Source organism: Bos javanicus, chromosome 11 (genome assembly GCF_032452875.1).
Source record: "Bos javanicus breed banteng chromosome 11, ARS-OSU_banteng_1.0, whole genome shotgun sequence".
In the NCBI taxonomy this organism is placed as follows: domain Eukaryota; kingdom Metazoa; phylum Chordata; class Mammalia; order Artiodactyla; family Bovidae; genus Bos; species Bos javanicus.
This window is the reverse complement of record NC_083878.1, coordinates 10,741,992-10,764,826: the sequence shown is the minus strand read 5'-3', so window position 1 is coordinate 10,764,826 and position 22,835 is coordinate 10,741,992. Positions and strand designations below refer to the sequence as shown.

General features: G+C 42.2%; 1 protein-coding gene across 4 annotated transcripts in view; it reads left to right on the top strand.

Moving 5' to 3' along the window:
* TET3 (tet methylcytosine dioxygenase 3) overlaps positions 1-22,835 on the top strand; it is a 112,381-nt gene that overhangs the window by 56,399 nt on the left and 33,147 nt on the right. The window lies entirely within an intron of this gene.

Genomic DNA, 22,835 nt, shown 5'->3' with positions numbered 1-22,835 from the left:
GTAGGGCCTGTTTTGATGGCTCTTGGCCTGGAAAGCAAAAGGGGAGGAGTCTGTGTGGAGATGAATGAAAGGCGGCTTGAGAAGCAGGCAGGGACCAGGTCTTGCATGCAGGGCCCAGGGAGCCACGCTTAGGAGTTTGGCTTGATCTTACTGATAATATGTAATGAGCTCCTGAGGGTTTTAAAGCACCAATCATCAGCTTGTGCTTCTGAAAGACTGTTCCGGCTTGTGGGGAGGAAAGATGGGTGGGGGAGCCTGTAAGAAAGGTATTATTGTGAGCTGGGCCTGAACTGAAACAGTAGGTAGGGAGAGGCCGCAGAACTACTGGCCTCTGAGGAGGGGGCTGTGGGGATGTGGACAGCTCAGGTCTCTGGCTCGGTGGGAGTGAGCACTGAGAATGCACGAAGAAGCGGCGAGTTCTGTTTGGACAGCCTGAGTTGAAGGGCAGAGAGACTGTAGATTGGGCCCTGAGTTATACATTTGGGTGTAGTTAATTTCAGATGATGGTTGAAGCCCTGGTGTGGATAAGAGCACTGAGGAATTGAGTCTGTTTCTGAGCCTTGCCTTCTGGAAGAGAAGCAGGGCACCGGGCCTCTGGAAGGCTGTTCTGGGGACTTCGCTGTCTCGAGGGAGGTCATGGATGCCTCAGGAAACTCCAGGTCCACTCTAGAAGGTGGATCTCTGCTACTTACTGAGCATTCGTAAAAGATGTGCATGTTTCAGATGTTGGCCAAAAAACGCATTGATGCTGATGATGAGCATGTTGAATTGTTGTGATTTTATGATACACTAATAGATCTTACGAGAAGCCTGTCTTCTCTGCTTGTTTAAATACACTACAATGTTTGGTCAGTTGTGTGATTTGTTGGCCTATTGTATCCCAGTTGATAAGGAGAAGCTGGGCTGCCCTGCCTGCTCCAGCTATCCCAGACTCCTGGGGTATAAGACAGTGAGTGGGGCTGGCAACAAAGAATCTCTTGGAGAACAAGGAAAAGTTGGCCTCAGTGCTTCCATCCAGGGGTGAACAGATGTGCAGCATCCTGCCAAAGGCTCACAAACGTGCTCTGAGATTGTGGTTTCCACTGAGGGCCCACCCTCTGCGTTATTGGGTCTAATAATGATGTGACTTTGAGGGCCCCTTATTTCCCAGCATTTGGGGGAGACTTGTTCTGATCATAGGACTTGGGGGGCCCCCTTTCGCTCTTCATGTTTATAGATGTCTGGCCTGTCTTCCTTGTGTTTAGGGCTTCTTTTGCTGTTTCTCCTCCTCCATGGAAGGAAATAGTCTTATATAGGGCTGAGGACATAGTTGATCCATGATAAATATTTAATTGTGGAATTCAATGATACAAATATTGGGATGAAATACTATGTTTGGTCAAACTAATTTTTTTAAACTTGAATTTTAATCCCATCACTCCCGCATGCCTAAAATGAAGGGGATAGCAGTGCCCGGTCACCAGGGTTTATCTGAACATTAAATTAGTTAATACAGGTAAAGCACTTAGGACTGTGTCTAGCATGTAAGAAGCACTGTAAGAGTGCTTAGCTATTATCAATCCTATCAAGTGCAAAAAAGCAAGAAAAGGATGTAAAAACATAAATATTATGAAGGAGAAAAGTGTTGGCTGTTACTTTGTTGATTAGTCAGTTATTGTTTACCTAACCCAGTCCTAGTGACCAATATGATAAAATGTAAGAGAAATGGTTTACCTTCTAAGGACATCGTGGTTTGCTTAAAGAGACAATGTAAACAATGAAATACCCGGTTGCCCAGTCAGCAGGTATGTGCCCAGTGCCTGTGCTGTTACATGGAAGTGGTTGCACTGCCATAGCGCTCTGAAACACCAGGCTTGGTTGTCATCATGGGGGCAGTGCTTTGCTTAGGAAGCTACTGTTCGGAGCTGGGTTTTGAAGACTGTAGTGAACATAGGTGGGGCAACGTGAGAAGGCAGCCACCCTCACCCGAGGAATTCGTGAGCATGGTTAAGCAGCACCCTCAGGGTGCTGCTGCATTTCTTAGGCCAGAGGAGCCCCCCAGTGGATAGGACAAGATTCAGCTTGGAGCTCCCGAGCGAAAGCAGGGGCAGTAGAGTCAGCGTCAGAGAAATCCAATGTGGTAGTGGTGGCAGCCTGTTGCCAGGCAGGGTTGGGGGGTGGCAGGGGCAGTGGGCAGGAGGTAAGGGGAGCACCAGCACTGGTTCTTTGTTGCTCCAGTTTGTATTTTATTTACATGCAATACAGATAAAATATTTGTATGCTGCTGCTGCTGCTGCTGCTAAGTCGCTTCAGTCGTGTCCAACTCTGTGCGACCCCATAGACGGCAGCCCACCAGGCTCCCCCGTCCCTGGGATTCTCCAGGCAAGAACACTGGAGTGGGTTGCCATTTCCTTCTCCAATGCATGAAACTGAAAAGTGAAAGTGAAGTCGCTCAGTCATGTCCGACTCTTAGGGACCCTGTGGACTGCAGCCCACCAGGCTCCTGCGTCCAAGGGATTTTCCAGGCAAGAGTACTGGAGTGGGGTGCCATCGCCTTCTCTATTTGTATGCTATCTAATGCTAAACAAACAATTAGAACCAAACCCACCTTGTGTTGTTAAATGTTAATTTGTGGGAAAATGCTAACAATGAAAACAGCAGATACAAAGAATATTTAAATGATCAGCTCACCTAGGGTTAAAACAAGAATAGAGGGGACTTCCCTGGAGATCCAATGGCTAAAATTCCATGTTCCCAATGCAAGGGGCCTGGGTTCAATCCCTGGTCAGGGAACTAGATCCCATGTGCTGCTACTAAAGATCCTGCATGTCACAGCTAACACCCGGCACAGCCAAATAAATAAATATTTTTTAAAAAATAGAGAAAAGTCTAGGAAGAAATACATCAACAGTGGGATTAAAATTCAAGTTTAAAAAAATCAGTTTGACCAAACATGATATCTCATCCCAATATCTGTATCATTGAATTCCACAATTAAAATATTTATTATGAATCAACTATGTCCTCAGCCCCATATAAGAATATTTCCTTCCCTGGAGGAGGAGAAACAGCAAATAAGGCCCTAAACACAAGGAAGACAGATCAGATATCTACAAACATGGAGAGAGAAAGGGAGGGGCCCCCAATGCCTACGATCAGAACAAGTCTCCCCCAAATGCTGGGAAATAAGGGGCCCTCAAAGTCACTTCTGGTCAGACTGTGGGGGGCTTTTCTCTCATTATGTTTTCTGACTTTTCTGTAATGAAATATGTATTTTATAACCAAGAAATATTTTTGAAAATGCCTCCCCCTATAGAAGTGGCCCAGAAGATGGATTGGTGAAGAGTGATAACCCTGTGGCAGGAGACCAGTTAGGAAGCTGTTGAGAATAACAATAAGAACTACAGCAGCAGCAATAAAGTAGTAGAGGAAAAGCTCGCTCTCTTCCAGGCAGTGTGCCAAGCGCTGCTGTGCAGGCACTGCCTCATTTCATCCTCTATAACATCTGCATGAGACAGATACTATCAGTAGTTCCATCATAATGATGTGTTTTCGTTTCTTGATGTTTCCTGCTTTCTTGTAAAATCAGATTCAATGACTTTTCCAAGTCAAAGAGCTAGCACGGTGGAAGTAAGATTTGAACCTAGGCAGCCGGACCTCTGTGATTACTGTGATTAAAATTGTGTCACTGGGAAATAAGGCCAACTAAAATAGTGGTGTTAGAAATGGAGAGGGCCGAAGAAGGAAGGAGTCACTTAGAAACAGTTTCTGGAGGTGCTGAGGTTTTTGTTAAAGTCTGGACAGGTGGTTTGGCAGAATTCAGCTGGTGTGGCGAAATTTATCTCTGTGAACTGAAGCCTGGGACAAGGGTTAGGAATGAAGCTTGTTCACTCTGAAATTAATGTCAGGTGGGAACCATCTCATATTCCAGAAACTCAGCCTCTCAACAGTGGTATGTAGAAAGATGCAGATTGCAGGAAGCATTTTCTGTAGAAGTGCCAGTGAAATTTGGAGGTGTCATTAAGCTCTCATAACAGACAATTTACGTATGGGAACAACTTTATAAAAACACGAAAAGGTCTTAGAGCATAGCAAAAGAAACCTAATGTTCAAGCTCCGTGGTGATTTTTGCTAAATAAGCATCTTTGGCCAATATGGGCACCACTAGGTAACCAGTAAGCCAAGCACCAAGAGCACCGCTTTGCACTTGTATGGAGATTACAGGTTTTCTGAAGGCATGGCTGGGATTCATCTCTACTTGTTTTCTGAATCTTGAAATATTGCATTTAAAGGTACCTGTTGGGGCTTCAAAAAAAATAAAAGACCTGAAAGGAGATGCTTTACTCCAAAAGGTAGTATGATATCTACAGACTTGGGAAAACATGACCCAAATTGAAGTTCTGTATTGAAATACTGGGAGAAGAGAGTATTGATGCATTTGTAGTATTTGGGAGCACACACCGGAGACTCTTCTAACCACCACTTCACCTTCCTGTGACACTCCTGTCAGAGGCAGGATGGTGCACTGCAGTGACTGTTGGCTAGGCCCTTTATGTATTTTATCTGTTCTCAGAAATGGGGACCTTCCCAGGACAGGGAATGCGTCCAGATGATGTTTTTGTGGGGAAAGCATTCTTGGAGGTTATCTGCTCGTCGTTTTATAGATAAGGAGACAGGTCCTTGTCAGCTTCCACATCTGTCCTGCTGTCTGCAAGGAGCAGTCCACAGGTAGCTGGGGACATATAATGACAGTGAAAGCAGGAAGTTGAGACAGATGTTAGAGGTTGTTTTCATAGGAATGCTGTGTTTTGTTCAGTTGATCATCTTGCGCTAAAGTAATAGCTAAAGATCAATACAAGAAAAACATCTCCTTGGCTTCCCTGGTGGCTTAGTGGTAAAGAGTCCACTTGCTGATGCCTGAGATACAGGTTCGATCCCTGGTCTGGGGAGATCTCACATGCCCAGAGCAACTAAGCCCGTGTACCACAACTCAGGAGCCTGGGAACCCTAGAGCCCGTGCTCTGCAACGAGAGAAACCACCTCAATGACACGTCCACGCGCCACAGCTGGAGAGCAGCCCCTGCTCGCAGCAACTAGAGAAAAGCCTGCAAGGCAGTGAAGACCCAGCACAGCCACAGATAAATAAATAAAAAGGAAAGCTTCTGCTTTGCCTGGAACATGGTAGAAGTTTGGATGAGGGGGGAATGTTGTCCAGCAGATGTGGCTGATCGCGGGGTGACTTCAGGTGAACCACAGTTTTGAATGGGAGACACAGAAACTTATCTCTGTCTACAGTGAAGTCTATTTCCTGTAAGTTTTTTGCTGCATCAGGCCTCAGCTGCGGCACAGGGGAATCTTCGTTGCTTCGTGTGGGAGCTTTCCTTGTGGCGCACAGACGCTAGAGCTGTGGCGCATGCGCTCATGCAGTGCGAGGTCTTAGTGGCTCTGCAGCTTGTGGCGTCTTAGCCCCCCGACCAGGGAGTGAGCTCGTGTCTCCTGTATTGCAAGGCAGATTCCCAACCATTGGACTACTAGGGAAGTCCGGATTTCCTATGGGTTTATGAGAATAGTTTCCTTCTTTGTATGAAGTTTGATAGGAAAAAGAACTTCCTCTCTTTTAAAGGTCTTCCCTGGTGGTTCAGATAGTAAAGAATCTGCCTGCAATGTGGGAAACCTGGGTTCAATCACTGGGTAAGGAAGATCCCCTGGAGAAGGAAATGGCAACCCCCTCCAGTATTCTTGCTTGGAGAATTCCATGGACAGAGGAGCCATGGGGTCTTTCACTTTTTCTTTTTTTTTGGCAATAGAATATTTGTATACCGGTATATTGGAGAAGGCACTTGCGACCCACTCCAGTACTCTTGCCTGGAAAATCCCATGGACGGAGGAGCCTTATAGGCTGCAGAGTCGCTAAGAGTCACTAAGAATCGGACATGACTGAGCGACTTCACTTTCACTTTTCAGTTTCATGCATTGCAGAAGGAAATGGCAACCCACTCCAGTGTTCTTGCCTGGAGAATCCCAGGGATGGGGGAGCCTGGTGGGCTGCCGTCTATGGGGTTGCACAGAGTCGGACACGACTGATGTGACTTAGCAGCAGCAGCATACCAGTATATAGTGGGGGATCTGACTGTATGGTGGGTCGGAGGGACTCAGAAAGAACTTCTGGATGAAGTTTTGTCTTATCTGAGTTTTAAAGGATACGTAGAAGTTTAGTAGATTAATAGGGAGAAGGTAGAGTGTTCTGGGCAGAGGGACATAAAGATTATAGAGATGAAAAACCACATGAAGATATGGAGATGAAAAAGCATGGAGAAATACAAGTAGTTCTGGTATGACTGGTGTGTTAGGCGAAAGATTGGGTGTGGCTGGAGAGGAGAGTTTCAGGGGAAGAGGGGATGATACCAAAGGCAGAGAAACCAGTTTGCAAGCCCAGGCAAGAAATAATGTGTGCCTAAAGTAAGAATGGGACTTCCCTGGTGGCTCAGATGGTAAAGCATCTGCCTACAATGTGGGAGACCCAGGTTCGATCCCTGGGTTGGGAAGATCCTCTGGAGAAGGAAATGGCAATCCACTCCAGTACTCTTGCCTGGAAAACCCCACGGACGGCGGCGGAGCGATGTAGGCTACAGTCCATAGGGTCGCAAATGACTGAGCGACTTCACTTTCACTTTCAAAGTAAGACTGACATTGAGTAGGAGGGAGGAAGAGAAGGGGTGGATAAAAGAAAGAATAAGGAGAATTAACTGGTTCAGTGACCTGTAGAATGTAGAAGTAAAGAAGCAGTCACAGATGACTCCTGAGGTTCCAGGTGGATGACTGGGTGGTGGTGGAGCCGTTCACCAGGATCTGACGTACTGGCAGGGAAGCAGGTTTGGGCATCTGCCTTTGAGATGTCTGTGCGACCAGCAGGGGTGCACTTGGTTGGATCTGTGAATTGGAAGTTCTTCAGCTTCCAGTGATGGTAGTTGAAGTCACAATTATAGACATTTCACCAGGCTGACTATGTAGCTCAAGAACGGAGGATACTAGCTTTCATGGCAGAGAATCTCACCCAGGAGGCCCTGAGGGAAGAGTGGAAGAGATGTGGGAGGTGTAATTGAGGAGGGGATAGGTTAGAACAGACCTAGTTTTGGAGAGCCAACAGCATCCTGCTGCAGATGGGTCAGGATTTAACGCCAGGTTCTTCTTTGTCTTCCATGGTCTGTTGTTAAATGTGCACGCTCGTCTTCTCAGTCAGATCCCAGGTTCCTTAAGAACAGGAACTGGACGTTATGTTTCTAAAGCATCTAGACTGCTGCTGATTTTATGGTGGTGCTCCACATATTTTGTGGTCAACTTTTACCTCTATATTAAGTTCTACAAAGACATCAGATAGATTTGGGCATGATCTTAACCTTTCATCTTTATCATCAGTGAGTGTGCCCATGGTTATGGAAGCATTTCTGTCTGCTACCAGCAGGCCCAGTTTGCTGCTCATGGATTCACAGGCAGATGACCGAGGTTTTAGTTTTAGAAAGGTTCATCTGGCACACCTGATCCAGGATGGGGCCCAACCATCTGCCTGTGAGGATTTCTAATTACCAGGAGGCAACGTTCTAGCAGTTACTGGTTTTCATGCAAATGGAGTTAGTTCCATAAACTTAAGGTGTTTGGCTTTATGTCTACTAAAATTGCATCAGGAAGCTGAAGCGTTACATAGGATTGCTTGGGAAAAGATGGGTACAATAAAACCTTTGTGTGACGTTGACACCTATGCATTAATTATCAACTGTCTGTCAGTGTTGTAAAGAAAAGAAATGCCTGTGCCTGTGTCTATACATGGCTATGAGGTTCCCCAGTGGAAAAGTGTGGGTGCCCTGTGTAGAGTTGGGTAGAGAAGGTAGAAGGTTCTTGTAGAATTTAAGGACTCTTCTGTTAGGTAGTACTGAGTAGTTTCTTGTGTTTAATCTCTCTTCCTGATAGCACAAAGGATACATGACAGTCTTTCCCCAGCCTTGTGCAAAAGTGGAGCAGAGCATATTTTTCTATTTTGAGGATAAAATTAAGTGCACAGGGGAAAAAAAAAAAAAAGCGCACCCAGAACCACGTAACTAGCATATTCTTGAAAATTGGATTTTGCTCTCCTGAGCTCTACCCCAGAGCTTTCCATTGTGTATTTTAGGGAAAAAACATAATTTCTCTCACTGCTCAAAGCGAGACATAAGAGATTTTACTTTAAGAAGAGTTGAGCCATTTCCTTGCCCTGTCCCTTTAACTGTATGAAGAAGGAAGAAATACTATGCTGGGCACTAAAAGGAAAAATGATGACTTAATAGCAAGGTAGTCAAATATTCCTTTTCTGAAATGTGGTGAAAGGAACCAAGACAAACAAAAATAGAAGAGAAAATTTTATCAACTGACATCTGAAAATGGCCCCAGTCTTAAACTATGAATTCCAAGGGCTATCTGCCAGCTGATAATCAATTTGAATTGAAATAATGATGACATGAGGTGTATACAACTCCCAGTGTCGGGGAAAAAAGAATGGAGGGTTAGAAGGACTCCACAGCTTGGAAGGATGGGCTGGAGACCACGCATCTTGAAGGCGTGCACTTAGGAAGTTGGGAATGCAGATAGGCTCCATTTCCTAGTCTATTCCAGTTTCTGATGGATGGTTGGCTGGAGAGTTGAGGAACCATATCTTAGGAGCCAGCCTTGTAGCCCAGGGCTAGCAGCACCAAACAAAGGCCATTGTGCAGAGAAAAATATTTGCTGAACCACCTAACAGACCATAGGACTTTATCTTAACTTGATCAGAGTGACCAGTCCAGTCCTATATGAGAAAATAAACCAGAATCTTAGCATTAGACCAGAGCACGGCCCAAGCCTCCACCCCCAGACATACATACAGATTGAGAGGCATTGGCCCCAGTGAACAGAGCGCATAGAGGTGCAGTTTCCCAGTTGCAGCTGTTCACAGCCAGATCCAGATCCTCCTGGGCTGCTGAACTGTTGAGCTAATAATTGAAACCTCTGCAACATCTAATTCTCCAAGCTTAGTTTCTCAGGGAAGAATTTGAGTTAGTATCCAGGTAAATACAGAAGAATAAGGAGATTCTACCCATTCTGCTTTTAGGCAAATGAGTCTAGACAGGTGACTTTCAACTGAGTGTGTTTTACCTCCTTTTTACCCCAGGGGACACCTGGCAATGTCTGAGGACAGGTTTGGTTATCACAACCAGTGTGGTTCTACTGGCCTCTAGCGGACAGAGGCCAGGGATGCTGTTAAACATGCTACAATGCACAGAACAGCCACCCCCACCTCCTGCCCCTCAATGAAGAATTATCTAGTAAAGTGTCAGTAGCGCCAAGGGTGAGAATGCCAGGAGGTAAACTTCCTCCATTGAATGACTAATTAATACGTAAAAAATCCAATATGTAACCCATTCAGATTCTGTAGGGGGAAGTGGAAAGATTAAATATAATATTCAAATAAAGACTTATTTGAGGAAATAAGAGTTTGAAAACTGATTTATACCTTCAGGGAAGTTCATTGTGAAACCAGAAATGAAAGATGAGCTTCTAGATTAAAATTACAAGGAAGTCACAAGAGGAATGGATTAAACTGTGCAAGAAGCATGCCGTTTCACAAAGCACTTAGAATATACTGGAAGTGGCAAAAAGCAGAATCAGAGTTAAAAAGCAAATCAGTGAGGAAGAGGGACAGGCTTGAAAGATCACTCAAAGTGAGAGTAGAGAATAAAAATGAACAGAATCAGAGTGGAGATATGGGATACAGAAGAGAGACGGAAGGGATCTTCTACACAGACTAGTTCTGTCAGGAATATTGGGAACATTTGCTGCTGTTCCCAACGAAATCATGGAACAAATTGAACAAAGGCAGGAGTCAAAGATAAAATAGAAAATGTTTTTGAAATGAAAGAAAATAAATAAAAATCAACAAGTAATAATCTAGATGAGTTTCAAGGTGAATTTCAAGGATGATGGATTTCCTACTAATAAATTAACCAAAAATTAAGTTGGTTATACATACTTGGTTTTTAAAGATATACTTTTTAAATGACCCTGTAATCCCATTCATGGGCATGTATCCAGAGAAAAACATGATCCAAAAGGATACATGCACCCCAGTGTTCATTGCAGCACTGTTTACAACAGCAAAGACGTGGAAGCAAAGTAAGTGTCCATTGACAGAGGAATGGATAAAGATGTGGTACATATATACAGTGGAATATTACTCAGCCATTAAAAGGATGAAATACCATTCACAAAAACATGGATGGACCTAAAGATTGCCATACTGAGTGAAGTAAGTCAGATAGAGAGGGAGAAATACCCCTTATATGTGGAATCTAAAAAGAAATAATGCAAATGAACTTACAAAAATAGAGACTCACAGACTTAGAGAATGAACTTATGGTTGTCAGGGTTGCGGGGAGGGATAGTTAGGAAGTTGGAGATGGACATGTACACATTACTATTAATATATTTAAAGTGGATAACCAACAAGGGTCTACTATATAGCATGTGGAACTCTGCTCAATGTTATGTGGCAGCCTGGATGGGAGGGGAGTTTGGGGGAGAAACATATATAGGAAGATATATAAATCTTAAGCATACCTCAGAGATACTGCAGATTTGGTTCCAGACCACTGGAATAAAGTGAGTATCACATTAGAGTGAGTCCCATGGAATCTTTGGTTTCCCAGGGCATATAAAAGTTATGTTTGCACTATACTGTAGTCTGTTAGGGGTGTAATAGCATTATATATATATATATATAAAATATACATACCTTAATTAAAAATACTTTATTGATAAAAATGCTAAACATCATCTGAGCCTTCAGTGAGTTGTAATCTTTTTGAAACAGTGGCATCAAAGATCACAGATTACCGTAACATATAAAATAATGAAAAAGTTTGACCTATTGTGAGAATTACCAAAATTCAAAGGGAAGCAAATACTGTTCAAAAAATTGCACTGATAGACTTGCTCATCTTAAGTTTGCAAGAAAGCTTCAGTTTGTTAAAAAAAAAACAACAGTATCTGTGAAGCACAATAAAATGAGGAATGCCTATACAGCTTTACAAAAAGCATGCATTTGTGTAACCACATCAAGATCAAGAAACAGAACTTTATTATTTCCCTGGTGGCGCAGTGGATAATAATCTGCCTGCCAAGGCAGGGGACATGGATTCAGTTCCTTGTCCGGGGAGATTCCACATGTCACAGAGCAACTGACCCGTGAGCCACAACCGCTGAAGTCCACGTACCCTAGAGCCAGCAGGCTGCAATTGCTGAAGGCTGTGTGCCTAGAGCCTGTGCTCCAGGAGAAACCACTGCAGTGAGAAGGCTGCACACTGCAGCACAGAGTAGCCCCCACTCATGCAACTAGAGAAAGCTCGTGTGTAGCAACTAAGACCCAGTGCAGCCAAAAATATAAATATATTTTTTAAAGTGGAGTAATCTCAGCAAGGTTTTCTTTTTTTAAAATAATTTTGTTTACTTTGGGTTGTGCTGGGTCTTGGTTGCCGAACAAGGGCTTTTCTCTAGTTGCAGTGAGCGGGGCTACTCCCAGTTGCAACGGGCAGGCTTCTCATTTTGGTGGCTTCTCGTTGCAGAGCACGGGCTCTAGGGTGCTCAGGCTTCAGAAGTTGCTGCATTCGGGCTCAATAGTTGTCACTTGCAGGCTCCAGAGCACAGGCTCAGTAGCTGAGGTACACAGGCTTAGTTGCTCCGAGGCGTGGGAGATCTTCCCGGATCAAGGATAGAACTCATATCTTCTGTATTGGCAGCCAGATTCTTTTTAAAAAAATACTGTTGAGGGCTTCCCTGGTGGCTCAGTAATAAAGAATCCGCCTGCCAGTGCAGGGAACACAGGTTCGATCCTAGGTCTGGGATGACCCCACATGCCTTGGAGCAGCTAAGCCTGTGCACCACACTACGGAGCCCGTGTGCGCTGCAACTTCTGAAACCCAAGTGTATAGAGCTTGTGCTGCACAAGAGAAGCCACTGCAATGAGAAGCCCACGCACCACGACGAAGAGTAGCCCCCGCTCGCAGCAACTAGAGAAAGCCCACGCAAAGCAGTGAAGACCCGGTGCAGCCAAAAATAAATAACAGTTTTTTTTTTTTTTTTAAAGAAACAGAACTTTACCATCACATCAGAAACCTCTGTATACCCTTCCCTAGTCACTTAACAACCCATTCCAGTGTTCCTGCCTAGAGAATCCCAGGGACGGGGAGCCTGGTGGGCTGCCGTCTATGGGGTCGCACAGAGTCGGACACGACTGAAGCGACTTAGCAGCAGCAGCAGCAGCAGCAGCAGCAGTCACTTAACACCTGGCTCCCTAAATCAAACTTTGGCCTACAGACCAATTCTGGCTTACAGCTGTGAGCTAAAAACAGGTTTTTTTAAAAAAAGTTTTTATATTGTTTTTTAAAATCAAAAGAAGAATAGTATTTCATGACTCATGAAAATTATATGATCAGATTTCAATGTCTGTGAAGTCTTAATGAAACACAGTCATGCTCATTTGCTATGTTCTTTCTGTGGCTGCTTTTGCACTGCTGCTAAGTCGCTTCAGTTGTGTCCGACTCTGAGCAGCCCCATAGACGGCAGCCCACCAGGCTCCTCCAACCCTGGAGGACCAGGGTTGGAGGCAAGATTCTCCAGGCAAGAATACTGGAGTGGGTTGCCATTTCCTTCTCCAGTGCATGCATGCATGCTAAGTTGCTTCAGTCGTGTACGACTCTGTGCAACCCTATGGACAGCAGCCTACCAGGCTCCTCTGTCCACAGGATTCTCTAGGCAAGAACACTGGAGTGGGTTGCCATTTCCTTCTCCAGCTTTTGCACTACATTAGCAAAAATGAATAGTTGCTGTAGAGACTGCATGCCCTGCAAAAGCCTTGAATGTTTGCCGTCTGGCCCTTAACATAAAAAGTCTGCTGACTCCTGTCCTAAGGTAACTTACTCTTCTAACCACATTGATCAGTTTTGCCTGTTCTTAAACTTCATATGTATGTATGCTTTTATATTCTGCCTTGCTTTGTTCAGTGTTTGTGAGGTTCATCTGTTTGTGTGTAGCAACAGCTCATTGCTATATAGTATTCCATTTTATGAATATACCACCATTAATCCATTAGATTGTTGATAGTCTTTTGGGTTGTTTCCAGTTGGGGGTTATTATGAGTCATGCTGCTATAAGACATTCTTATATACATCCCTTGGTACATGCATGTATACACTTATATGCTATTGTTGGGTGTATATCTAGGACTGAAATTGTATGTGTTCAGCTTTAGGAGGTACTGTCTGTTTTCCAAAGTGATTGTAGTAGTTTAAACTCCTACCAGTAGTACTTCACATCTAAACCAGCAAATGGTATCAATAGGCTTTCTGCCACTGTGGTAGGTGTTTACTCATATCTCATTGTGCCTTTCATTTTCATTTCCCTCATGATTAATGTATGTCCTCTTTTGTAAAGTTTAAGCCATTTGCCCATTTCTCTGTAGTGTTTCTTTTTCTTATTGATCAGTAAGGGTTCTTTTTTCTGGATATGAGTTCTTTGTTGGATGTATGAATTCCATTTCTTGGGATATTGAAATTAAATGTTTGACTTAAGAATTCTGTGCCCAGTAAAGTTGCCATTCATGTGTAAAGGCTTCATAAAAACACTTCCAAACATGTTAGAACTCAAAATTTTTTGGAGGTGAATCAAATAAGTAGCAGATCAGGGAAGTGTGATCTGTGGTATGAAGGGGCTGGCAGTGAACACTGAACGTATTGTTTTTCTGAAACAAAAGGTGATGTCTTTATTTACACTATATTTGAACTTTATTTTATATTAAATATATCTTTTATAATAGAGGGGGGAAATATGTTCACAACGATACCAACAAAAAGCAGGAGGTAAACTGGAGGAAGACGTATGAGAAAGTGTGTAAGGGTGCTGACTTTTCTTTCCCAAAGTACTATTAGCGTTACTGAAAGCATACTGTAGACTGGTGGGGCAGGGGGAAGTAAAGGAAAACACAAAATCTATTTTAAAAGATAGGCAAGAAAACCAGGAAACATGGAAAACATAAAATGACAGACAGAAGACCATGCATATGTTACAGTAATAAATAGAATCAACTCGCCTACTGGACTTGATTAATAGCATTAGACAACACCAAGAATACTAACAAACCTTATTTCACTATGGGGAAACAGAAGCATACATGTGTCACTGATTCAGAGCATATACTATATTCTATAGACTTTTACCCCAGCCTTGTGAAATCTTGTCACCTGTCTGGCACTGTAACTAAGTGAGAGCCCATTGCCACACAAAAGAGGCACATACATAATGGTATATATCCTTATGTATGTAAATATGTATGCAAACTAGAAGAATTAAATTCGAGAATATGTACTAGTTTTACGGGGCTTCCCAGGTGGCGCTAATGGAGAAGAACCCACCTGCCAATGCAAGCAGGAGATGTGAGACGAGGGTTTGATCCCTGGATCAGGAAGCTTCCCTGGAGGAGGACACAGCAACCAACTCTAGTATTCTTGGCTGGAGAATCCCTATGGACAGAGGAGCCTGGCAGGCTACAGTCCATGGGGTCACACGGAGTCAGACACGACTGAAGCGACTTAGCCCAGCACAGCACTAGTTTATAACTAAGCATATAACTGGCTCTAAGTCCAGTATCTTCCCACAGAATATCTTCTCCCTCATACAGGCATCTAATCAAAGGAGAGATCTCTATATATGTATAATATATTTTAATATATATGGATAATGTATTTTAATATGTATTATATATTATAATATGTATGTATTATATGTTTTTAATATATGTATTTATATTTTTAATATATATACATAAAATCAGGGAAAGAGATGTAATTAAAAGAAATAAGACTTCTGAAGGACTCCTTGGATGCCTTGTAAATTGCAAGGCGTCCGTATAGGAAAAGGGAGAGAGTTTTCCTTGTAGGAGAGGAAGAGAATGCCTTTGGTTTTGCTTGGCACTTGGAGCTGTGTCTGCCCTTTGTGTGTTAGCGGCCTTCCCAGAGGATCCGGACCATCTGATTTCCAGGTTAACTTGGTTTTGGAGCTTCATATCTTTTTCCCTAGCTGCTGGGATGGAGTTGTCAAGATTTTCCTCATGAAAATCTCCTTTCTCTACCTTTCGTTATAGGTTTTGAGTTTTTCTGATTTGGGACGCCAAAAGCTACATTACATTCCAGTTCCAGTGTGAGAGCCTACAGTCAATCCCTTGCTTTGACTTTTCTCCAGACAGTAGAAACTGGACAAGAGCCGCAAAGTTCTGGCATATTCCTATGTTCTATTTTGTGTACAGCCTCTAGTATCCTAGTGCTCTAAAGAGCTTTCAGACCACTACTTCCAACACTCATATTCTTATATTCTCTCTTCCTACCCTTACCTTGGTCTCTTCCCTCCCCCACTCCATATATACATCCTTCTTTAATCCTCTCTGTCTTATGGATTTGGAGCAAGTAAGTTTTAATCCTTTCATTGAAAAGGATTAAAACATTTAAACATTGATAGGTTATGGACTGTGCCACGTACCTTCCATCTCACGTAATCCTCAACAATTCTAAAATACAGAAACGTTACTTTCACTGCCTAAAGCTCCTAAGTATTGTGTGACTTGGTCACAGTCATACAGTTTGTTTGGCAGAGCCTAGACAGCAGCTGTATATTGAGTTCATATTACACTCCAAATACTGCACTTGGCCCTTTATGTATTTTACAGAAGAAGGTGTGAGGATTAGAGAGGCTAGGAAGATAATTCATTACAGTTGCCCAGGTCTCTGTAAAATCTGTGTTCATTCTGCTGTGACATGGTAACAATAAAGATGTGATCCCTGCTTTGATATTTTTGTTGTATGCAAGATGCTCTGGGAGTCCAGAGGGAAAGAAGAAGTCTAAAAAGGCTTCACAGAAAAGGTGGCACTTAAACTAGGCCTTAAGACATGAGTTTTCCAAAGAAAGAAAGAAACGAAGGCACTGTTGCCACTGGGAAAAGGTGTTTCAAGACACAGGAGTATTGCATGGTTGTGTAAAAGGAGCTGCGCTGACCGCTGCAGGATGCAAGGCTGAGACGTATGCGGAGATGACTCCTTGGGAGCCTTGTGGACTGTGCTCTGGGATTTGGGTTCTGTCTTCTGTCTGGCATGGAGCTGGTTTGATCACATTTCTGTTTTGAGTCTAACTGGTATTGGGGTAGGATGGTCTTTGGAGGACTGAGACCAGTTAGGAGACCATGACACTAATTCAAAGTGGGATGAAGCGTCTCCATGGGCAGAAACCGTAACAGCAGGCAGCTTCCATCAGTTAATTCCTCTACTGATGAACACACCACTGCCAGCCATTTGTTTGTTTGTTTTAAACCAGAAATACAACTGAACTCATTTTCACAAACCTAGTCTTATCCTTAGTGTGGGTAATGACATAAACACCTTTATGTGTGTGTATATACTGAGGTATGTGTGATTGTGTGTATACTAACTGTAACATATTACACACGCTATACTGAAATTTGCTTGTTTTCCCACTTAAAATATCTTGGAGGCCATTTTTTGGTCTGTAAATCTGGAGCTGCTTCTTCCTTTTGGTAGATGCTTAGTATTTCATTATATGGCTGTGCTATAATGTACTTACTACACATAATGTATTCTGGACATTTAGGTTTCTGATATTTTGCTGTTACAAATAATGCAGTGAGTATTCTTTTATATACATATCACTTTGTACATATGTACGTATATCTCAGTTCCTAGAAATAAATTCTTAGAATTTGACATTCTTTGAAATCACTGAGGCAAGCAGATTGGGCATTTGTAATTTTAATGTAGTGCTAAAGTACTTTCTATACTTTCCCTGTGCCCTAACCAACACGAGGAGTTATCAGTCTTTGATGGTGACTCATCTGAAAGGGAAAACTGGTGGTTTATTGTACCTTTATATACGTTTGACCCATTTTCATTCCCTTTCAAAGAACCAGTTTTATCCATTTTTCTTTTCCTCCTGTATTATTGACCTTACTTCGCTGTAGGAGCACTTGATATGTTAAAGAAAGCAACCGTTTGGTGTGAGATCCAAGTATTTCTCCCCAGTGTGGTGTTTTGTCTTTTGACTTGACTTTTGGTAGTTATTACTATAAATTTTTCTTTAGTTACATTTATCAGAGTTTGGGGAGTGTGTGTATTGGCTTCAGAATTTCATCTTAAAGAAGACCTTCCCATTTCCATGATTATATTTTTAAAACTCATCCATTTTTTTTTCTTCTAGAACTTGTGTAGTTTAATTTTTTGTATTTAAATCTTTCAACCGTTTGGAACGCATTTTGGGGTAAGGTATTCAGTATGGATCAGATTTTTCCCCAGTTCCAACACTATGCACTGAAAAATGCGTCTTTCCCCTATCTTCGTATATGTGGGTCTTATCTTACCAGCCAGACCATAAACTTTTTAAAGGCCCAATTAGTTATTGTTCTGTCTTGCTTTCCCCCTAAAACTGAGCGTAATGTTCTACATAGAATAGATGCAACGTTAATTTTTTACCTTTTAAAAGTTGTGAATTCCATATATTGGCAAGTACACAAAACATTTATGTACAGTTTAATGAACATTTATGAAATGAACACCCATGTAACCAGTGTCTAAATCAAGTAGTAGGCCATTTCCACTTCCCCAGAAATCCCCGGTCTGCCTTTCCCAATCACATTTCTCTCCCATCCCCCAGAGGCAACCGCTCTCTTGACTTGTGACAATGATTTCATAGTTTTTCTTTATATTAAGATTGAGCTATATGAAATCACCAGTTTTTTGTAGGTAAAAAAAAAAATCACTGAATATCTAATTTAATTTAGACCTGTGGATCTCTGTTGGTTGAACCTGGTTTTGAATATTATTTAAATATAGTCTTACTGTGTTATGTGCTGGGCGTCTTCCACCAGCTGTGGAGGTGGGGTACTCAGCCGTGTTGCTGCAGTTTGTCAGTTCTCACTGCAGGGTGTATGCTGTTACATGACTCTGCTGTGTTATATGACTCTGCTGTGTTTTCTGTGTCTGTTCCATTGTTGCTGGATTATGAGTTGTTTCCCGTTTTGACTACTGTGAATAACGTTGCTGTGAAAATCCTTGTACATGTTTTGATGCATGTGGCCAAGAACTCCTCTAGGACAAGCAAATTAGGGTCCCCTGCAGAGTGTGTTGTTTGTTTGTTTTATTTAAAAACAAAAACAAAAACATTTTTCCTTGGAGAAATTCTTTTCTGTTTTAAAGGACTTTTAACTTATTCATTGGACGTGCTGCCTCTTCACTGGTGCTCAGGCTTTTTTGTAGTTGTGGCAGGCGGGGGCTACTCTAATGTCAATGAGCAGGCATTGCCGTGGCTTCTCTTGTTGCAGAGCACCGGCTCAAGGGCGCACGGGCTTCAGCAGTTGCAGCTCCCGGGCTCTAGGGCACAGGCTTAATAGCTGTGGTGCACGGGCTTAGTTGTTCTGTGGCGTGTGGGATCTTCCTGGGTCAGGGACCAAACCTGTATCTCCTGAATTGGCAGGCGGATTCTTTACCACTGAGCCACCAGGGAAGCTCTGTTTTTAAAACTTTTTGTCACGAAATAATTTTACATTTATAGAAGAGTTGCACAGTTGATACAGAGTTCCTGTATGCCCTTTACCCAGTATACCCTAAATATAAATGTCTTACATAATTATGGTACATTTAAAACTAATACCTTAGTTGGTATAGTACTATTAACTATAGACTCTGGATTTTGTCAGTTTTCCGCGAATGTCCTTTTTCTGTTGTAGGAACCATTGCAGGATACCACATTGCGTTTAGCTGTCTGTCTCCCTAGACATGACACAAAGTTACCAGCCGTAGTACAGTGCTTTACAGTATTTGTATAAAGTTCTTTTGTGTATTGCCTTAGAGTATCCAGTCAATATAGCATTTTCTAGAGTTACTATTAGAGTTCTGTTTCTTTCTCTTAGAAAAATTCATATAAAACTTACCCATGTTGTTGTACGAATCAATTTTTTTAAATTGTGGTGAACTTCATATAACATAAAACTAAGCATTTTAAAGTGAGCAGTTCAGTGACATTTAGCAGCTTCACAGTGCTGTGAAATAACCACCTCTGTCTGATTCCAAAACACTTTCGTCACTCCAGAATAAAACCCTGTGCCTATTAAGTTGTAACTCTCCCTTCCTCCCTCCTCCCAGCCTCTGGCAACTATGATTCCGGCTTCTGTTTCTCTGGATTTACCTATTCTGGATATTTCATTTGAATGGAATCATGCAATATATGTGATATTTTGTGTCTTGACTTTTCCACTTAGCATAATGTTTTTCAAGGTATCTCCACACTGTAGCTTGTATCAGTAATTTATTCCTTTCTTTTTTAAAAATTGTGTTAAAATATATTTAATATAAATTTTGCCATTTTAATCATTGTTTAGTGCACAGTTTAGTGTCATTAACTACATTCACAATATTATGCAATCATCACCACTATCTGTTTCTAAAACTGTCTCAACACTCTAAACAAACTCTGTACCCATTAAGCAATAACTCCTCATTCCTCACTCCTCCCAGCTGCTGGAAGCCTCTAATCTAACTTTCCTTTATGAATTTGCCTATTCTAGGTATTTCATATAAGTGGATCATACAATATTTGTCCTCCTGTGTTTGGCTTATTTCACATCAGGAAGCTTGTACAAGCCTCTTATCCTCATCCATCAGAGGGCAGAGAGAAGGAGTAAGAACAGAAAACTAACCAAAATGATCACATGGATCATAGCCTTGTGTAGCTCAATGAAACCATGAGCCATGCCGTGCAGGGCCACCCAGGATGTTCAGGTCATGATGGGGAGTTTTGAGAAAACATGGTCTACCATAGAAGAGAATGGCAAACTACTTCAGCATTCTTGCCTTGAGCACCCCATGAACAGTATGAAAAGGCAAAAGATATGACACTGAAAGATGAGTCCCCACCCCCCAGATCGGTAGGTGTCCATATGCTATTAGAGAAGAGCAGATAAATAGCTCCAGAAAAAATGAAGAGTCTGAGTCAAAGCAGAAACAATGCCTAGTTATGGATGTGTCTGGATGGTGAAAGTAAAATCCAATGCTGTAAAGAGTATTGTTGCATAGCAACCTGGAATGTTAGGTCCATGAATCAAGGTAAATTGGTAGTGTTCAAACAGGAGACGGCAAGAGTGAACATTGACATTTTAGGAATCAGTGAACTAAAATGGACGGGGATGGATGAACTTAATTCAGATGACTGTGTATCTACTACTGTGGGCAAGAACCCCTTAGAAGAAATGGGGTAGCCCTCATAGTCAACAAGAGAGTCTGAAATGCAGCTCTTGGGTATAATCTCAAAAACTACCAAATGATCTCAATTCGTTTCCAAGGCAAACCATTCAGCATCACAGTAATCCAAGTCTGTGCCCCAACCACCAATGCCAAAGAAGCTGAAGTTGAACGGTTCTGTGAAGACCTGCAAGACCTTCTAGAAGTAACACTAAAAAAGATGTCCTTTTCATTGTAGGGGATTGGAATGCAAAAGTAGGAAGTCAAGAGATACCTGGAATAATAGGCAAATTTGGCCTTGGAGTACAAAATGAAGAAGGGTAAAGGCTAACAGAATTTCACCAAGAGAATGCACTGGTCATAGCAGACACCCTCTTCTGGCAGCACAAGCGATGACTCTCTGCACATGGACTTCACCAAATGGTCAATACTAAAATCAGATTGATTATATTCTTTGCAGCGGAAGATAGAGAAGCTCTATACAGTCAGCAAAAATAAGACCAGGAGCTGAGTGTGGCTCAGATCATGAGCTCCTTATTGCAAAATTCAGACTTGAATTGAAGAATGTAGGGAAAACCACTCGGGCATTCAGGTATGACTTAAATCAAACCCCTTATGCTTATATAAGTGACAAATAGATTCAAGGGATTAGATCTGGTAGACAGAGTGCTTGAAGAATTATGGATGGAGGTTCATAACCTTGTACAAGAAATGGAGACCAAAACCATCCCCAAGAAAAGGAAATGCAAGAAGGCAAAATGGTTGTCTGAGGAGGCTTTACAAATAGCTAAGAAAAGAAAAGAAGTGAAAGGCCAAGGAAGGGAAAGATATACACAACTGAATGCAGAGAATAGCAAGGAGAGATAAACAAGCCTTCTTAAGTAAACAATGCAATGAAATAGAGAAAAACAATAGAATGGGAAAGACTAGAGATCTCTTCAAGAAAATTAGAGGTAACAAGGGAATGTTTGATGCAAAGATGGGGACAGTAAAGGACAGAAGCAGTAAGTGCCTAACAGAAACAGGAGAGATTAAGAAGAGGTGGCAAGAATACACAGAAAAACTGTACAAAAAAGTCTTAATGACCTGGATAACCACGATGGTGTGGTCACTCACCTAGAACCAGACATCCTGGAGTGTGAAGTCAAGTGGGCCTTAGGAAGCATCACTACAAACAAAGCTAGTGAAGATGATGACATTTCAGCTGAGCTTTTTAAAATCTGAAAAGATGCTCTTAAAGTACTGCATTCAATATGTCAGCAAATTTGGAAAACTCGGCAGTGGCCACAGGGCTAGAAAAGATCCGTTTTCATTCCAATCCCAAAGAAGAGTAATGCCAAAGAATTTTCAGGCTACTGCACAATTGTGCTCATTTCACATGCTAGCAAGGTAATGCTCAAAATCCTTCAAGCTAGCCTTCAACAGTACGTGAACCGAGAACTTCCAGATGTACAAACTGGATTTAGAAAGGGCAGAGGAATCAATGATAAATTGCCAAGATCTATTGGATCATAGAAAAAGCAAGAGAATTCCAGAAAAACATCTGCTTCATTGACTACACTAAAGCCTTTGAGTGTGTGGATCACAACAAACTGGGAAATTCTTAAAGAGATCAGAATACCAGATCACATTACCTGCCTCCTGAGAAACCTGTATGCAGGCCAAGAAACAACAGTTAGAACCAGACATGAAACAACAGACTGGTTCAAAATTGGGAAAGGAGTACATCAAGGCTGTATATTGTCACCCTGCTTATTTAACTTCTATGCAGAGTACATCATGCAAAATGCCAGGCCGGATGAATCACAAGGTGGAATCAAGATTGCTGGGAGAAATATCAATAACCTCAGAAATGCACATGACACCAACCTAATGACAGAAAATGAAGAGGAACTAAGGAGCCTCTTGATGAAGGTGAAAGAGGAGAGTAAAAAGCTGGCTTAAAACTCAACATTCAAAAACTAGGACCATGGCATCCGGTTCCATCACTTCATGACAAATAGATGGGAAGAAAATGGAAATAGTGACAGACTTTATTTTCCTGGGCTCCAAAATCACTGCAGATGGTGACTGCAGCCATGAAATTAAAAGACACTTGCTCCTTAGAAGAAAAGCTATGACAAATCTAGATAGCACATTAAACAGCAGAAACACAACTTTGTTGACAAAGGTGTGTATAGTCAAAGCTGTGGCTTTTCCAGTAGTCATGTATGGATCTGAGTGTTGGACCGTAAAGAAGTCTAAGTGCCCATGAATTTATGCTTTCAAACTGTGGTGCTGGAGAAAACTGTTGAGAATCCTTTGGACTGCAAGGAGATCAAATCAATCAATCCTAAAGGAAATCAGTCCTGAATATTCATTGGAAGGACAGATGCTGAAGCTGCAATATTTTGGCCACCTGATGTGAATAGTCGACTCATTGGAAAAGACCTTGATGCTGGGAAAGACTGAGGGAAAGAGGAGAAGAGGGTGACAGAGAATCAGATGATTGGATGGCAGTATCGA